The sequence below is a fragment of the Mesocricetus auratus genome, unplaced genomic scaffold (assembly GCF_017639785.1).
Source record: "Mesocricetus auratus isolate SY011 unplaced genomic scaffold, BCM_Maur_2.0 Super-Scaffold_100011, whole genome shotgun sequence".
Lineage (NCBI taxonomy): Eukaryota > Metazoa > Chordata > Mammalia > Rodentia > Cricetidae > Mesocricetus > Mesocricetus auratus.
In genome coordinates, this window is record NW_024429195.1 from 84567585 (window position 1) to 84587672 (window position 20088).

A 20088-nucleotide genomic window follows, 5' to 3' on the forward strand; every position below is an offset into this window, starting at 1 on the left:
TGTGAAACAAGGAGAACTTATATAGTAGCTCATGCCTGCCCTGGCCCCTGATGAGCTCACATGCCTGCCCTGGCCCCCAGTACTTATGGTATCACTAGGTTAGAACAGACACACTTTGTGCTTACGTCAGAATGACACCCCTCAATCTTAGAGGCAACCAGAGAATGACAACCACAGCCAGATTATTTCAACTAAGCCCCAATGGCCCAGGAACCCACACCCGAGAGACATAAAGGGTAAATTGCCTTAGGTCAGACACTTTGCTACTTCTCTGCTGCAGTGTTATCAGAGCTCCGCAGCTGGCTAACACCCAGCCGCGGCCTCAGTGCAGAGCTAGACAGGACTGCAAATTCGACACAGACCTCAGCTCCTTCCCTTCCATGGCCAAGCTTTTCCCTGCAGCTCACTCCTTTCAGGTTCTGTTCTTCTCGGACATTCCAGACACAGCTTGCAGAGAGAATGCAAAGGAATTCCCTGCCAGTAGCAGACACTAGTCCTTCAAAGAAGAGGTCTAGAAGGTAGCAGACACTAGTCCTTCAAAGAGGTCTAGAAGGTGCCCAAGACTCGTTTCCATTTACAACCCCGCCCTTCACACACAGCCATTTGCAAGTTCACTGATCACATGTGTAGCAAAGAAGGCTAGCTGGCATTTCCTTCTATATTCTGGCTCCCGGACAAGCTTTTGTCTCGTCCACAGGGTAGTAACACATTGACAGTAGTGTTAAATGGTTTGCAGAGTGTACAAGCTGAAGGAGATTCCAGGAAGGTTTTGCTAACTAGGCAAAGATGAAAAGGTCCCAAGACAGACGTGGGCACTGAGACAATATGAGCTCTGGGCCGTCGAGGGCCGCCAGAGAGTAAGAGAGACAAGGAACAGCCACGTCTCAGAGGTGGGAGGGTTCAGGAAATGGATGTATAGAATATTTTCTGTTTTGAATTTTTTTCAGTTTTTTAAAGGTTTATTTATTATGTATACAGTGTTCTGTCTGTACGTATTCCTGCATAGGAGAAGAGGGCACCAGATCCTATTACAGATGATTGTGAACCACTGCATGGTTGCCGGGAATTGAACTCAGGATTTCTGAAAGAACACTCAATGCTCTTAACTACTGAGCCATCTCTCTAGCCCCATACAGAATATTTTCTATGAAATGTGAATATAAACCCCTACAAATCATCAGGAAGTCGGGAGTTTCTAGTGTAGTGTAACATAGAATTTCCTTCCAGAAAATAAAAATAAGTGCGAAATGGCCTCAAAATCTGAAGAGTTCAAGAAAAGATAAGTAGTCTTGTGACATAAAGTGATGCAGAGTCCACTGAAGTGTTGTGACCTTCATGCCTGTCCCCCAACATGGAGCACTCCTGTGGACTTGGTTCCCCGGTGTCCCCAGTCATTTTCGAAGGATTCCACAATATGACACATCTCTTCAGACATTTCTCTTTGTAATTTCTGCCTAGAACAACTCCCATATTTTTTGTTTCACCCTCCCCAATCATAAAAACACATTTCAAGGTTTATTAACTTGGAGAGTTACCTGGCTTCCATTTTGGAGTGCGAAAAAGCAAGTTTCAGAACAAAATATATGATCTAAATCACCTTTTGATTAGTAAAGAGAACGAGACAGAATCCACACTCACAGGCCCGGCAGAGGAAGCGTTTGGGCATGCATTTAGGAGTCTTACACAGTGAGTTAATACACGTGTTACCCCAAGCTAAAAACTGTTTGTTTGTTTGTTTGTTTGTTTTTCTACTAGGATGTCAGTGAGGGACCTCCTTAATCTGTGTATTTGCTGTTTTCTGTTCTCAGAGGTGCTTCCTCATGATAGATGCAGCGTGTCACGTGGCTTTGAGTACAAACAAGAGTCTTCCATAGATGCTCTTTTTCAGGAAATAAAGGTAATCTTCAGCCATTGGGAGGAGGCATAGCCAACAATGGAAGACCTTGTTCTGGTCTGGTTTTCTTAAGTAATCCTAACAGCTAATCCCTGCTACAGAAAATGTCATAGCACTTTACACTCAAGTGCAAGTTGTTGAGAGCCCTCATAACCAGGCCACTTCAGATGAGTTTTACAAAGCGTATCTCACTGTTCTGGGCTAAAAAGAAAAGTTCTTAGCTTTCATTTGGGAGAAAAGTTGTCAAAGAGCACATTTCTCCTCAGGAGCTAGCATGCACTTGAGCCTAACCCAGAAGGTTCTTGGTTACAAGGCAAGAAGAAACTTGTACTCCTTAGACATTGCTGTCTAGACTTCCAGCTTCCATTATTTCAACCCCAAGTCATGAACAGAAGGTCATGTCGGGACTCTTGTTGCACGACTTTGGTGGTGGTGGTGGTGGGTGGTAACACCAGGCTTGTGTGGTGGGGGTGGGTGGTAACACCAGGCTTGTGTGGTGGGGGTGGGTGGTAACACCAGGCTTGTGTTCGTCTGTAGCTCTATGGTAGCAACATACCTTGAAGTACTTTCTGGAAGTGCCCATTGGATCCGGCAATGTGGGAAATGGCAGAGAGGGCGAGCTTATTGGTTTTAAAGCGTCAGTAATACTTCACTCTGGATTGTAGCCATCTCGTGTAGCCGGACATAAACAACTCTTAGCTGCATGGAAACCCTCCTCTTTGGTGGCAGGAGCCTGAGCACTTAAATGACACATTCCCTTCATGGTGTCCTGCTTAAAGGCTAAGAACTGGTTTACACTATGCATTTCACTGGCTGTTGGTAAGATAACCTAACTTTCAGATATCCACCCATTCATTCATTCATTCGTTCGTTCATTCATTCATTCTTGTCTTTTTGAAGTCAGAATGACTTAGCTGTGCTTTGCCCTCTGTGAAATTAATTTCCCCCTGTGCACATGCTCTGTAGGGGAGGGACTGTAAACATGGCTTACATTAAGGGGCAGATGCCCTGGTCTCAGCACACATAGTCACATTTACACTCAAGTCCTGGTCCTTATTTATATCTACAACATTGCTTTGGTGGGATGCAGTCACTACACAGCTATTTTCACCACTAACATTATGCTCAATAAATCATTTCTGAGCCACTGATCCACTTATGAAAACTGCAAATATGGCTCCCTGGTGCATACCCATAATCTCAGCGTTTGAGACCAGCCCAGTCCACAAGGTGTGTTCCAGGCCTGAGATATATAATGAAACTCTCTAAAACAAGAAAAAAGAAAGCCCAGACATAGTGATGTCTGCCTGTGACCTCCATTTGGGAAGTGGACACGGGAAGACCTAGCGTCCAAGTCCCTACTTAGCAAGTTCAAGATCAGCCTGAGCTATGTGAGACATCGTCTCAAAAAACTGAGGATGGAGGAGACTGGAGATAGAAAACTACAAAACAAGGATAGGAACTGGGGAGTTCAGCAAATACAAACGGTTATGCCCTAAGAGGTGAAAACATATTATTCAGTTGAATGAATATTAGCAAAAACAGTGTCTGAAAACATAGTGAAATCTAATTGTTTTATATTTCAAATTTCTGAGTGAATATGAATTAACTTGGGTCATCATTTTTCCCTCTGAAAATCATGAATCTACTTAAAACTGCCAACAAGACAGCACTCTGGGAAACACTGAATGAATGAACTGAACAGGGCGGCGTGATTAACTCAGACCACACTGCACATAAATAAACCCAATCTCGTAAAGGCCAGGGACTTCCTATTCAGATTGAGGAGGTCACCAGACTAAGAAGGACCAGGCAGCAGGAACGCTACAAGCCAGGGATGCCGGGCTGGGTCACATGACCACCTGTGAGCCAAAGGGTGCTGGGAAATAAATTCTTAATTTTCTAATCCCTAGTGAAAGTCAAGGAGAGGGTCCCTGGGGGAAGGCAGAGTGACTACAGTATTGTCTTCGTTTCCTTTTTGCTCCGGAAATAAAATACTTCGACCAAGAGCAACTTGGGCAGAGGAAAGGCTTGTAATCCCAGGTCACAGCCCGTCTTTGAAGGAAGCTGATGCAGGAACTTGAGGCAGGCCTATTTGCCGTTCCACACAGTATTACTTCTGACCACAGAACTCACTTCCCAGCTGTGCTGGTTAGTTTCATTTCAACTTGACACAAGTTAGAGTTATTTGGGAAGAGCAAACTCTCAATGCAAAAATGCTTCCATTAAGATTTTCCTGATGATGGTGGGCGGTGCTGGCACCTATCTTTAATTCCAGTCAGAGGCAGCAGATCTCTGAATTCAAGGGCAGTCTGGTCTACAGAGTGAGTTCCAGGACAGCCAGGGTTACACAGATTTTCAAGACACCCCTTCTTGCAGGGGTGGGGGCGGGGTTGATTTGTCTGCAGGCAAGTCTGTGCATTTCGTGATTAATGATTGCTATTTCTTATCTGTGAAGTGGGAATAAGCACCATACGGGGTGTGAAAGTGACACACCCTACCACCTGCCTGCAGTCATCATTCCAGGTCACCCACTGTGTTCCCTGCTGCTCTGCCTCATGTGGCTGCTAACAGTCTCCATCACCACTGCATGTAAAAACTTCGCTTCAGATCAGCACCAAATTTCACTAATTTTTTTTTTACAGTCTCTGTCTTTTCCCTCTTTGCCACCAAGACAGCATTCCAAGCATACATGCAGAGTTATCTATAATCTTGAGATCTCAGCCATGCATGCAACCAACAAAGATTTACTAACATCCGCAGTGTGCCAGACACTCTGAGCACCAAAGATATGGTGCTGATCAAACAGAGGCCAAGTTCTTTCCCCACAAGGTGGACAGTCCATTCATGGGGCCGACGCCACACAAATAACTCTAACCCTGAAAGCATAAATAAAACCTTGATTCCTATTTTTAAAACCCAACAATGGGAGTTTTCTCTTTTAAGAACATTAATGCTTTTAAAAATCCCAGAAGTTGAGTAATTTTGAGACATCTATAAAAGTCACTCTGAAAGAACTTGAAACCCTCTGCTCACACTTGCATCAAGGACATTTGGAAAATTAATTGCTGTGCCTTGTGGGGAATGTGTGTCTTTGTCTGAGAGCTGTATTTCCTGCAACTGCAAATTAATGTAAGATGTTGGCTCCCCTGCAACGGAACAATGGCCTGAATGCAATCGTTCTGTGGTTTGATACTTCATCATCAGCTGGGGGAGTCTCCACCCCCTCTCCTGTCCCCTCGCCTCATGCTACCACAAAGAGCAATTAGCTGAAGTAGAGAAGATTACAGCCAGGTGCACTGTCTGAAGCGGGAACAAGAGCGTGGAGGATCACGGGAAGAAACCCTTTTGCTGAATGTTTTCAGTCTCTGAGTAGCCTGGTGATGCCACAGGCATGCTTGGAATCTCAGGGCATTGGGACCTTTTGTGTTTCACTGCAGAGTTCTAGCCTCAAGGGCATGTCACTGTGAGCAGAAATGGGAGCTGGGAGGCTGGGCTCTCTAATGTGCCAAGTGGAGCGACCCTCTTAAGAGCTGGAATGAGTTTTAGGACATGAAAGGCCGGGATACATGAGTTTAAAATCTTAGAATGGAGTCCAGGGGATACTTCCTAGAAATTAGTGATCCTTTATACTGAAGCGTAAGACGTGGCAGGCAGAAGCTCAGTAAGTGTGTTTGTAGGATGGTCTTTCAAATCCCCTAAATCTGATGAGAAGCAAACCCTGTCACAGTCTTTCTGTTTCTGCCTGTTGAGAGTTATGTGTTATAGAACTTGAAACTGAATGAGAAGGACCAATGTGAAAGAGGGGTGTTACAGAGGTCCCTCTGGGTCATGAAATTCTTGCAAGACACCATTGCTTACATTGGTCCCCAAAGCTTACCAGGCAAGATAGAGTGACATCCAACATGACTATGATCATAGGATCTGCAGGGAGCTAGCTGGGGGTGAGGGGTGAGGGGTGAGGGGGTGGAGTCTCCCTGTTCATTAGATCATAGAAGCATCCTGCTTTGCTCTCAGGACTTCCTGAAAGGACCTGGTCTGCATCTCTCCAAATCAAAATCCCAATAACACAGATCCAGGAAATGTCCTCTGGTGAAGCCCCCGGGAGCTAACATTTAGGGACAAAGTCCTGATAGGCTCTTGTACAACTGTGAACACTGATCACAAGCAAATGCTTACAGATGGCAGAGGAAGAATTATCTAAAGAAATACATAGAAATAAAAGATCACACTCATCAATAGCAGGGTTCAAGCTACAAAATCATGGATTAAACTCAGACTGTGCTGTAGGTTGAATGCACTTTGTCCCAGCAAGACTTAATTTACCAGTATTGAAGCATGGCCTTTGAGAAGGACTAGAGGGCCAGCAAAATGGCTTTGTGGTAAATAAGCTTGCTATGAAAGCCTGAGGACGCAAGTCCAATCCTCGCACCCAAGTAAAGGCAGAAGGAAGGAACCAACTCTAGAAAGTTGTCCTTTAACAATCACATACATGCTGTTGCAAGACTCCCCACCACACACACTCTTACCATGAAGCCAGAAGAACCACACTGGGATCTGAACAAATGTTACTAGCCATTATTGAAGACTCTACTTCTAAAAGTGCAAACTAAGCAAGCTTATTCTTTTCAAAGTATCCAATGCCAGGTATGTTGTTACAGCAGCACAAGATGTACTAAGACTTTCTGCAACCCTGTTTCTTTAAGTGATGAGATATAGAGACAAGAAGGTTATTGTGTTGATTGACATACTCTCCTTCAAACACCTAACCTTGGTAGCAATAGGTTAAGATGTCTGTATTAGAAAATACAAAATAATAACAGCTCAGCTACATGTAAAGAAAGCTGAAGATAGGTCTTGGCATGCCGATTGTTTAAGATCATAGGAAGACCAGGACTTTTCTTCTGGCTCTGGCAACTGAGAGCCAGATTGCATCTTCAAAATAATCTAATAGCACAAAATAGTCCCACTGAAAGTGTCAGTGCAATCAGCTGACTGCTATGTTGCCTTCAAAGTCATGTTCTGCAACCCTAACTCTCTCCCCACGTAGTCAGCACTATTAGGAGATGAGCCTGTAGGCGGTGAACTGGTCATAAGAGCAGAGGCCCTCTGAATGGGATTAGTGCTTGTCTTAGGGTTTCTGTGCTGCAATGAAACACTATGACCAAGGCAACTTCGGGAAGAGTTCATTTCAGCTTACACTTTCAGGTGACAGTCCATCACTGAGAGAAGTCAATGTTGGAACTCACACCAGGAAGGAACCTGGAGGCAGGAGCTGATGCAGAAACCATAGAGGGTGCTCCTTATTGGCTTGCTCATCATTGCTTTGCTCAGCCTGCTTTCTTATAGAACGCAGGATCACCAGCACAGGGAATAGCACCACCTACAATGGGCTGAGCCCTCCCCCATCAATCACTAATCAAGAAAATGCCTTACATGCTTGCCTACAGCTGTATCTTATGGAGGCCTTTTCTCCACTGAGGCTCCCTCCTCTCTGATGACTCTAGCTTGTATCAAGTTGACATAAAGATAGGATAGCCAGGACAGTTCCCATGACAGTTACCTTTCAAAAAAGATACCAGATATCTCACATTCATAAGAAGATGCAGTGAGAAAAGAGTTGGCTATGTGGCCCTTCCCATACATGGAGTCTGACAGAAACTTGATCTTGGGTTTTGCAGCCTGCACACACTATAAAGAATAACTTTTTATTATTTATAAAGCACTAAGTGTTTTGTAAGTCGTGATAGTTTCTTATAGTAGCCTCAATAAACTAAAACAATGGAGGAACGAACAGGTAAGGAGCATCCTAGAAGCTTTCTGGAAGTCCTTCCAGCATCTTTGTCCCAACTCATTAGCTAAAGTTTGGTTATGGGTCAAGGAATACAATAGACATCCACATAGCTGTCATCAATCAAATGAGTTCTGTTAGTAAAGAGAAAGAAAGCTTGGGTGTTGGTAGACACCTGGCAGGTCAGTTGCTGGTACTGCTGCTGTTGTTGTGGGTGTATCAATGAATGTGAATCTTTGCTGGATGGTGGTGGCATATACCTTTAGTCCCAGTACTCAGGAGGCAGAGGCAGGAGGATCACTGAGTATGAATCTAGCCTGGTCTACAGAGCAAGTTCCAGGATAGCCAGGGCTAGCCAGAGAAACCCTGTCTTGAAAAACCAAAAATAATGGTTAAATAATTAAGTAAATAAATGTGAATATTTAAAATGTCCTCCTGGGGCTGGAGGAATTGGCTAGTGGCTAAGAACACGCACTGACAATGACCCAAGTTCATGTCCCAGCACTGATGTGGAGGTTTGAAAGAAAATGGGCCCCAAAGGAAGTGGCACTATTAGGGGGTGTGGCCTTGTTGGAGGAAGTGTGTGATTGTGGGGTCTGGCTTTGAGGTTCTTTTGCTCAAGCTTCATTTGGTGTGACAGTCAGTTGAACTCCTGTTACCTGCAAGATGCTGTGCTCTGAGTTCCAGAATCATGTCTGCCTACACGCTGCCACGCTCCCCGCCATGACTACAATGGACTGAACCTCTGAAACTAAGCAAATCACTCGAAGTACATGTTTTCTTTGTAAGAGTGCCATGGTCATGTTGTTTTTTCACAGCAATGAAAACCTAAACTAAGACAGATGGCTTACATCCACCTGTAACTCCAGCTCCAGAGGGTTCAGTGACCTCTTCTGGCCTCTATAGGTACAAAACCACAGAGAGACACAAGTATACATAATTTTAAAATTAAAAATAAAAAATTTTAGTGTGCTACTCTGGCGCACGATCAGTGAAGTGATACGATAATTTCAGCCACCACATGTCAGAGCTTACGTGTTCCTCCGTGTACGCATGAGTGCCACCCAACCAAAGCTGTACAGAGAGAGTTGAGATGAATTGTTTCAATGTTGCTTCTTAGAAAATATTCTTTCAGTCCCAACAGCTGGCCATCATTCAGTCATTAAACAATTATTTATCTAGTATCTAGACCAATACTCAATGTCAGGAGCATGAGTTTCGGTCTTCCATGAGATAGAAGTAGCCAATTAAAGGTCACATATGGTGTGGTTGGATGTCCAGAGCACATGGCAGTGACAGGCTCAGAGGGTGAACTCCAAGAGCTGATCTGATAATGACGAGTGGTGGAAACACAGGTGACGAAGAGCTTGGAGTGGGGTGGTCCAGTAGACCCACGGTGTCGAAGAAAAACTGCTACGCAGTGGGCTCACAGAAACCTCGGTCCCTATGGCATCACCTCACACATCCCCACAGGGCAAACCCCAGTCACTGCACACTGACCTGACTTTCTGATGTGGCCAGCATCGTTCAGGCTCAGTCATGTGAACAAAGTGGACACCTGAGATGGGTGCTTCAAATTTAAAGCAAAACTTAGTTCAAGAACCAAGGTAGTGTGACTTGGTTTTGCTTTCCAGATGGGTTTTTTCTGGGCGCAGCCCTGGCTGTCCTAGAACTAACTCTGTAGACCAGGCTGGCCCCAAACTCCCTGAGACCTGCCTGCCTGACTCCTGGCCATGCACCACCACCACCCAGGATTTGCCTTTCAATTCAGTTTGACTTAAAGAAGAAATCCTCTTCCTCCAAAGGATAGAGACGCCTACAACAACACTGGCAGCACTATCACAAGATGAATGCAAACCAACTCCATAGTGACCCCTTGACAGGTATACTTTGTCTAGAGATGGTGTGAGGATTAATCTTCATTTCCATTTAGAGTCACCATGGAAACAGGTCTTTGGGTGTGTCTGTGAGGGATTTCCTTCATTAAGTGAGAAACTCCATCCTAAATGCGGTCCATGGGTGAGGATCCCAAACCGAGTAAAAAGGAGACAGCGAGTTGAACCCCAGCATCTGTTGCTCCCTCAGCCCCCTGACTGTGGACACAGTGTGATTAGCTCCCTCCTAGACTTGACGCCATACTTTCCCTGCCATGACAGGCTATACCTCCTGGAGCTGTAAGTCAAAGTAAACCCTTCTTTGCTTAAAGTTATTTGTGTCGAATATTTTGTTGCAGCAACAGAGCTAGTAACTGACACAGATGACATGTTCTTTATACTATACAGAGACAATTAAAATTACCGGCCTTTACATTTAAATTCTGAACCCAAGGTAAAAGCACCTCCCTGCATGGCTGCATTTTGACATTCCTAAAGCCATTGTTTATTAAATAAAAATTCCAGTTCCAGGTGTAGGACATCTCCTTATGAGTTGTTGGAGGTCATAAAATCCCCCTCACTGAGAAATGATACCGGAAGGTGCAACATGAGCTTCTGGGAGAGAGAAGGCAGTCACAGTCTTACCCAGCTGTAAACCTTGCAAAGCACACTGCCAACTCACCAGGCAGAGCAGGCCTCCGGGCACAAACTAAGTGGCACTTCTGCTGTGGGAGCAACCAGCTGCTTTCTGGTTGGACACAAGAGCCATGCCCTAGGCAGGATATTTATGCTCAGTTCTGTGAACCTGCTTAAATACTCATGGCTGTGGAGGTCATGGGCCCTAGGGGGATCTTACTACCACTTGGCTAAATAGACATGCATCCAACTGCCTTGCAAATTCCGTTTATACCCATAAGCAAATGCTGTTCTCAGCCTTAATCCGAGAAGCTTTACTTGGCATTGAACGGTGATGGACGCTAAGAAGAAGGAACTGCTGAGTGGTCAGCTCTAAGCAGGACATTTGTACCAACTCCTCTAGGGAAGAGAAATAGTGTGAAAGCTGGCAAACACGGACTTTGGAGCATCCCAGCGCCATTACAAACATGCTCATGGCAGCTGCCTGCACGAGACTGGTCTGTCAACAGTCACTTACGGCCTATAGGGAGGACCATGGAGCCCTCTCCCTTCCTGTTGGACCATCGGCCAGTGACCGGCTGAGGGAAGGACAGTCATTGCTTTTAGTTGTGTGCCCATCAGTGAACAGAGTCCACCAGGTCCCTGTGAATGGTTCCAATCCCACAGTCCCTTTAAAGTCAGAGAGTCAGTGTGACGCGAAAGGGTAGAGTTTGAGAAAGAGACTTGTAAGGAGGAGGGGAGAACGGTGGGGAGGAGAAAGATAGGGAGGAGGATAATGCATTATATATGTGAATATGATCGTCAAGGAAAAAATTTAACCAATAAAAAGAAAATACTTTTAAAAATAATAACAAAAACTGAAACAAAAAGGGATACTTTTGTCTCTGTTCTTAAAAGCTATTTCTACAGACAAGTTTTAACTGTTCATAAATTTTCAGATACCAGCCCTTTTAGAATGTGGGGGCTTGTGCCTCCCAGGCCAGAATGTTCAGAAAAGCAATACCTTGTTGATCCCTGTTTTTCTTACATCCAATAAGTCATTTTTATTGCCTTCCCTCCCCCATAAATATTTCAAACATATCGTCTCTTCTTAATCCTGCTGCTGTTGCTTGGCTCAAGCCTTCTAAACCTCTTACCCAGGGCAGCAATTACCTCCCCAATTACTTCCCCGCCTCTCTCTTCTCCTGATCTCTCCCAAACACTGCCACTAGAGTGGTATTCCCCAAAGGAAAATGGGGTGATTTCATGAAACACCCCAAGCCCTCCCCTTTCAGAGGAATCTCAAAGTGAGGTGTCAACGGCCCTTCTCAGCCTTGTCACTCCTGCTCCCGGCCTAATGTCTACGTTGCCACCGGCAGACGTCCCTGGTATCTCTGAATCTGCCAACATCTGCGTCCAATCTTCCAGCAAATCATTTCGCTGTGGACTCTACCCAGCCTTCGAGGCTTCACACAACTGCACACAATGTGATGTTTCCCTGATTGCTTGTCCTGCCTCGAACTAAAACCCCTCACACGGTGGCACGGGACTCCGGGTGTATCATGGTCTGGCCTTTGCCTTCTGACTCACAAAGCTCGGAAGGTGTTACTCTGGCGGGGCACCAGCTACTTTCCTGTGTCTGTGATTCAATACTGGGTTAAAAAGGAAGTCCCTGAAGAAAAGATTGGCTAACAGTTCCAGTGAGCTGGAGTCCATCATGGAGGGGAGGAGTTGGCCATGGTGGCAGGAGCAGGAAGCTGGGGATCACATTTCATCCCTACACAGGAAACAGAGAACAGGAAGTAAGGAAAGGATGTAAATCTCAAAGGATGCCCAGAGTGTCTAACTTCCACTAGCAGGGCTCCACCCAAGCAGGACCACCAACTAGGGACCAAGTGTTCAAATACATGAGCCTAAGGGGGACAGTCGTTACTAAATCCTGACAGATGTGTAGCTATAGTGACATGAGGCTAACTGTACCTGCTGCCCTAGTGCAATAAAATAGTGCCTCTTTTACCCTCTGATTAATAAATTATATCATCCACACACGAAAGCTAGAGAACAATTTTCTGGAGCTCATTTCTTCTCTTTAATTTTTTTTCTCTCTCTCTTTTGCCGCCTAATTTAGAGAATAAGCCTGGCCATAGTCTTAAGTAGTCTTTAAAGCCACTTGTTGGCTGATATTGCAAATCAGGATTCTCTGCGTTCATATGACTTGTGATGCCCCTCCTTCCCTGTCCCCCCACTTCTTGCCCCTCTCCAAGTCCTCCCATAGTTGAGAATCCCGGGGCCCTTTTGAATGTGCCTGTGGCAACATCTTACAGGAGTAAGCCTCGGTTAGACAAATGCACAGTACAGAGAGCAGGGATTACTGACATGGTTCCCTTCCTTTCTCAGCACAATCCACCACCCCACGGCAGGACACAGAGACGTTCTTGAATTCTGGACTACAGAGGACTCAGGTGACAGAATGGCAGTTCTCAAAGTCAAAATACTGTGCATTTTTCACTTAGGATATCTTTATTCCAAAAATATATGAAGCAATCTTTTGAAGAAGCATTATCTCCCCATAAGTGTTACCTTACCATCTTAAAGACAGAGGGGAAATGGCCACTTTAAAATAAAACAAGTATGATTTTGTGGGCAAGATAGGGTCACAGTAGTAACATGGTGTAGGGGTAGCAAGTGGGGATCTTCCTGAATATGACTCCTTCGGTGTTGGATCCCTAGAGTCATGTGTTCAAAGGAGCCACGAGGCTTAGTGTGTGCTCCAAAAGAGGGGATTTGATTGATTAGTGACATCTGCCTTCAGCATAAAGTTTAGAAAGTAGCTACATTGAGATCGGTGTATTAATTAAACCTGTCCATGAGCAAGTGGGTGTTTCAGAGAGTCTGCTAGGTTAATTAATGCTGGATTAGCAGGTTCAACTCCACGTTGCTGATCTCATAACTATGGCCTTGGAATGAAAAGTAATACTTCTTAATTTCTCCAGCTCAATCAGGAAGTAGTTCAGCCATGAGCGGCCAAGGGTATGCTCCTCTAGATAGTAAGTAGGACATTTAAATGCTGGTGAGAGCTACAATCTAGAGATAGAGCTCAGTGGATGCAACCCTTGGAAGGGTCTGAGTTTGGATCCTCCACACCTGCTAGCAAACCTGGACCATGGCATGCACCTGTGATCCCAGCACTAGGAAATAGGAGATAGCCAACCCCTGGAACTGACTGGCCAGCCAATCTAGCCAAATCAATGAACTCCAGATTCAGTGTGAAACCCTGTCTCAAAACATGGTGGAGAACAATCAAGACAAACATCCAGAGATGTGCTGTGGCCTCCACACAGATGCATACCATACAAGTAGACCCACATACACATGCACACACATATATCACACACACACACACACACACACACACACACACACATTAAAACAAATTAGGCTGAAAAAGGCTCAAAGAGAAAGGTTAAAAATACCCATCTTCTGCTTACTGGTTGTGGTCCAGATTATCCTTACATTTAACAACAACAAAACAAGCAAAAGATGATGCATTCCAACTCACAATAAAATGCCTGGCCCATTGTAACAGGCCATGTAAATGTTTCTAAACTCAAAAGTCACAGGCAAAAGGCAAGCTGTCACCCTTAACAAGGGAAGTCTAATTTTAAGACAGCTTGACTCCAGCTGGGTCTGTCACCGAATGAATTCAGCTTGTCCCTAGTGATGAGCATCAAGACCATGAAGGTCATCCAGTATCTGGGACATATGTGCTCTGTTTAGAATTTTCTGGGAGGGGCTGGATGAACCATGACAGCTGTGAGAGGCCTTCAGAGGACAGTCTACACGTGCTCATGCCACTAAAGACTGTTGCATGACCTGAGTCGCTGGCTCTGCATTTAAAACAGCTTGCTGCTAGCTTTGCCATCAAATGCAATTAGCCTCATTCATGAATTTGTTTCTTCTGTGTCTCCTGCTTCCTGGATATGAACCAGTTTGGATTCTTCATGAACAATGGGGTAGATAGCAAGACATATAAGAAGGAATACCTTCAGTTGCTCCTCCTTCCAACCTTCAAGCCTGGTGTTTTCAGAAACTGGCCACAATAAACAAAAGTGGCTAAGAATGCCTCTGAGCAGGCCACCAGCTATGCACTCCAGCTCACAATAAGACGCCGTGAACTCATTCAAAAGCCACACTTAATTAAAATTCAGACAGTTTCCCCCCAGATCAAACAACCAAAGCAGCATTTGTGTCTGTAAGGACTGCACCAAAGTATCCTTCCTGTTTGAACAGACCTTACACACTCCTGCTTCTCTGAGTGGCCCCAACTCCATGACACTTCATCCAAATGAATTATTCCTCAGTGACAAATTTTCAGTGTCAATCTATTTTAGCTTTCTCTAATCAGGTAAGTGTTAATTCAGGCCTCACAGACAAAATTATTCTTAATTTTAGAGACTACTAATAGTGACCTACCTGTCCTCATAGTTGATAGCGTTTTCTTAAACTGGGAAGCATTTGGAGGTATGTGTAGATTTTAAAATCTATATTGGGAATTTCTCTTCCCAGATACCACAGGCAATCAAACAAAAATTCAGCACCGGGGATGGGCTGCTTCCTTTAGAGTTGTTGGCTAGTGAGGTCATATAAAGCACCCCCCAAAATCAGTATAGGCTATTGCCATTGCTGTTGGCTACCTTCCAGAACTATATGATGAGAGTCTGTAGCTGAATATACTGCCTACTTGAGTCATACAACATGGGGAATCAAGATGGTACCAGTCTGCAAGCCTTGTCCCAACAGTAGCCCTCATAGTGTTGAAAGGGCCTCTACACATTGCTGGAGAGAAAAGTCACCATTGATTTTACTGAATGGGGGGTGTAAAAACTCTGGCAACTCTCACAGGTTTCTGAATGCCCAGTTGCCAAAAGCCAATTCTAAATCAGACACATAACGAACCTGAGACGTTTCTGGCAGTTCTTACCTGTGTTGTATCCTGCGGTTTCTCTGAAGCCATGATTCTGAACACTCAGTACACAACATGCTCGTTTTGAGGGCACACGCTGTCATGCTGTGCAGTGCCAGCGGACACTACCACACAGAAGAGGCCGGAAGAGGGCATCACACGCCCTGGAACTGGAGTTGCAAACAGGGAGCTTCCACTGGGCGCGTGGGTCCCTTGAAGAGCACCCAGTGTTCATCTCTGCTAAGCCATCTCCGGCTCCAACAGTTTTATTTTTAAAAGGATTGTTTGACTTGCTGACTTTTGCTCTTTTTAAACATTGAATTAATGTTGGCTTGATAAAGGGGCAGCTTGGTTCAAGGGTTTTTGGAATATAACAAAGTGCACATCGGCCTTTTGCATTACATATTTTTACAAACAGTATTCTCTGCACTGACAATTATAAAGGGGAAATATCAGCGAGCTCTGGGGAAAAACACAGAACACTCTGTCCTGGAGTGTCAAATATTCATACAAGATTTAATTCTTTATATAAAAATAAACAGGCACATCTATTTAATTTGTGTGCCAATTTGTCTTAGCCTATAATAAAAAGTATAATTATTATGATTATAAAATTATACAAAAGAATTGTTTTTAAATAAATTTATTTGACTAATTATCAGTAAATGAGTATCTTTTATTTTTATTGCCTTAGTTGCATTTCTTATTGTAATTTTAAAAAAAGCATAGAAGCCAGGCGGTGGTGGCAAACGCCTTTAATCCCAGCACTTGGGAGGCAGAGGCAGGCGGATCTCTGAGTTTGAGGTCAGTCTGGTCTATAAGAGCTAGTTCCAGGACAGCCTCCAAAGCCACAGAGAAACCTTATCTCAAAACAAACAAATAAATGAAAACCTTGGACAAGATCAACTTAAGGGAAAGGGTTTGTTTTGGCTTACAGAGTTCAGAGGGCTGCTGTTCATCTTGACGAGAGCTGTGAAGGCATGGTACAGATGTATGTGAAAAGACAAGTAAGACTTATTTGTGTAACTGTAACTTTCATCTCTGGCCTGGACTTAGAAATCACTTACATTGTCTGCTAGTGATGGTCCATGCTGGCTACTGTTGGGACGGGGCTTAGAGGCTGTGTGTAGATTTTCTTAGACTGCGTTCATTGAGCTTCGAAGACCATAAGTGGTACCGTCTAAGGGCTGAAGTCCCAGACTGAATGAAAAGAAAGAACTGAGCCAGGCATGAGCATCCGCATTCTCTGCTTCCTGGGCATGGATGTGCTGTGACCAGTCACCTCCTTCCTGCTCCTAAAGACTCTTACTCATCACGACTGATTGTATCTTGGGGGAACCTGGAGCCAAACTGTTCTTTGTTTACCCTGGCTTCTTCAGATACTCTGTTACAGCAGCAGTGAGGCGGTAACTAAGACAGTGCTGCAGCTCCCGGGTGAGGAGATAGGCAGGTGTACCACTGAGCTGTGGTACTGGTGCTCTTTCAGAGTCTCTCCATGGTGAGCAGGGCTGCAGCTCTTGAAACTACAGCTGCACCTGTGAGTGTGCAGGACTCTGCACTGCTGCACGCACTAAAACCTGCAACTAACGAGATGAGAAAAACGTGGCCTCCACCTGGTGTACCTGGACATACATAAACCGCTACAGAGTGGAGCTCATCCAAGATGTGATCTTCATGACTGTACAAAATGGAGGATGAGAGCCAGGCGTTGGTGGCACATGCCTTTAATCCAGCTCTAGGGAGGCAGAGGCAGGTGGATGTCTGTGAGTTCGAGGACAGCCTGGTCTACAAAGCGAGTTCCAGGACAGCCTCCAAGACAATACAGAGAAATCCTGTCTCAAAAAAAAAAACAAAAAAAATGGAGTATGGATAACACCAGTCTTGCATAAAGTGTGCACTCCCCAGACGAAGCATCCATGCCACTGCAGAGTGCCAGTTAAAATGCAACTTTGTGCCCAATATACCATGCAGGGCCAGACACTCCTGGGGCAGAGCCTGAGAACCTGCATCTTAAATAGGTTCCTGGAGATTCTAAGGCACCCTGAAACTCTCCTTGTGTCAAGCCCAAAGTGAATCTGGATGTTAGAAAATTCAACTCTTCTCCACCTCTGGAGTTAAAAGATAAATATCAAACATCATCAAACAAGCGTCCATGTGTATCCAATTTTGAGAAGCGTTCCGAGGTACTTAAGAGACAGGAGCGTCAAGGTTAGAATTCTTTCCTTCCTCCCTTCTTGTACCGTGTTCTTGTCTCCCAGCGCCAAGCAGAGGTCTTCACGTGCAATTATTTATACTGTTGAGTGCATCACATGAAATACGAGACATAAATTACTCATATGCAGCTGCTTGTCAGTTCTGAGCATGCACGTTTTCTACCTCTGTGTGAAGTTAGCCCTCATGCCCTCAGCAGCATCCATACAGGCAGGATATGAAGAGAGACCTGTCACCCTCAGTGAAGAGGGGTAGTAAAGTCAACTTGCCTTATGCAGCCTGTAGGGAAAAGGGACCAGTCAAAGAAACACACCCTGAGCAGAGCCAAAGAAACACACTTTGGCCCTGCAACCACAACCAAAGAAATGTACCCTGACCCTGAAACCAGTGCCAAAGGAACACACTTTGTCCCTGGAATCAGAGTCAGTGAAAGAAATGTACCCTGGCCCTAAAATTGGAGCCAAAAGGCTAAAAAGGACCAGAGAAAGAAACACACTTTGGCCTTGAAACCAGAGCCAAATCTGACCCTAATCCTGTGTAAAAAAGTAACCAATCCTGGAGCAGAGCTCTAGCCAATCTGAGCTCAGCACTGAAATCGGACCAATCCCTACTCTGGAAAAACTTCCCCAACCCCAGGAATCCCTATATAAACCCTGTGTATGTTCAGCTTGGCTGGTCCAGCTGCCTTCCAATAAACCCCTTTGGATGAGCTTCCAGTGAAGATCTTTTGCGGCTGCGACAGAGCAGAGGCGACCCTGGGCAGAGCAGAGCAGAGCAGAGCAAGCAGAGGTGACGCAGGGCAGGGCAGGGCAGGGCAGGGCAGGGCAGGGCAGGGCAGGGCAGGGCAGGGCAGGGCAGGGCAGGGCAGGGCAGGGCAGGGCAGGGCAGGGCAGGGCAGGGCAGGGCGAGCAGCGCTGTAACACTTGCCCGGGAAACCTTCCTTGGCAGAGCAGAGTTGTTACACTCTGCTCCCGCCCGGCTCCCTGCTCTCCACTCTCCAGGAGCAGAGCTGAACTGTAGCAACTTCGCCCGAGAAACCTCCTGCCTAGCAAAACTGCTACACTGTCCTACCGGAGCAGAGCTGATACACCGAGAAGCCTTTCTCTGAGGCAAGGCTGTAAGCTGCCAAGCTTACTGCAACCTCTGGTGGTCCTTGGCTCCCGAGCTCCAGGATACCTTTCTACCTGAGCTGTGTAACACTCAGAATCCTTGGCTCCTGAGCTCCAGGATACCTTTCCACCTGAGCTGTGTAACACTCAGTATTCTGTGACTCCCGAGTGCCAGAATACCTGACCCACTCCTGTTCCATCCTGTCCTGACCCATCCCGAAACGCTTACACAGCCTCTCCTTGCTGTTTCTCACACTAACCATGGTTTTTGTTTTTAAAAAAAATCTCCAAAAGGAAAATACAGAAGACAAGTCCGTTCCATAAGGAAGAGCTCATTTCTATGAGCAAAGACCAAATTCAAGATTGCTAGAAAGCTCCTGTTGCCTTTCACCTAAATCTCTGCCTCCGTGGCTGAAAGTGCTTGGCATACAAACATGAGGACCTGAGTTCAAGTCTCTAGAACCCACATAAAAGACAGATACATGATGTGGAAGTCTATAATCACGGTACTCCTGCAGGAGAGTAGGGGTGGAGGCAAGAGAATCCCCAGAAGCTCAGAAGCCAGCTAGCCTGGCGTGCACAGCACAAACATCTAGAGACCAGGTCTCAAACCAGGTAAGAGGCAAAGGTCAGTATCTGAGGCCGTCCCTTTATCCTCTGCACAGGTGCCATGGTTCATGTGTACCCACACTCACACACTAATGCACACGTACTCGCGCACACGTGCACACTCACACACTAAACACACAACGCACGCGCGCACACACACACACACACACACACACACGCATGCAAGCATGCGAGCAATTTTTAAAACTCGGACTCTGCCCTAAGTACCTGCTCTGTCCACTCCCAGCAGAGCGTGTACAAGTTCGTTCTCCGGAGGCGGGTAAAGGAGTCACCATGTTGCAGTTAGACATCAAGGAGGGTCTGTAAAACTCCAAAAACGAGACCCAAAGCAGTGCACAAGAGAACTGCAGGGTCTCGAGATAGGTTGGCTACCCGGTTATCCGAACCCCAGAGAAGCTTCGGCTTGCACATCCCGGAACCCCAGAGAAGCTTCAGCTCGCAGACTCCCACTCTCCAGAGAAGCCTCAGCTTGCACACCCCGGAACCCCAGAGAAGCCTCAGCTTGCACATCCCAGAACCCCAGAGAAGCCTCAGCTTGCACATCCCAGAACCCCAGAGAAGCTTCAGCTCGCAGACTCCCACTCTCCAGAGAAGCCTCAGCTTGCACACCCCCGCTCTCCAGAGAAGCCTCAGCTTGCACACCCCGGAACCCCAGAGAAGCCTCGGCTTGCACATCCCAGAACCCCAGAGAAGCTTCAGCTCGCAGACTCCCACTCTCCAGAGAAGCCTCAACTTGCACACCCCGCTCTCCAGAGGGGGTCGCACAGCTTAGAGGAAGGACACCAGGCTCAGAGAGGACCTGCCTCTTTCCCCTCAGGGTTTATCAGTGCCATAAGTGATCTGGAGAGTCCTTGTCCCTCCCTGCCTCTGAGCCACTGTGCAGGCTGCATAGTCCCAGTTGAGTCTCCCACATGCCGGAAGAGGCTGTCTTGTGACCCCTCTCCCCAGCAAACCCAGCTGGGGAAGTCACATTGTCATTATATAGCTTTTAGTGCCAGCTC

The 20088-nt window shown here is 45.9% G+C and overlaps 1 long non-coding RNA gene across 1 annotated transcript; it reads right to left on the minus strand.

The window, feature by feature from the left end:
- Positions 1-11017: 11017 nt before the first annotated feature.
- Positions 11018-19649, minus strand: LOC121143339. Its single transcript, XR_005880557.1, has 2 exons — positions 19295-19649; positions 11018-11951 (listed from the first exon to the last, which is right to left on the minus strand). It is a non-coding gene; the product is annotated as an uncharacterized LOC121143339 (long non-coding RNA).
- Positions 19650-20088: the final 439 nt, after the last annotated feature.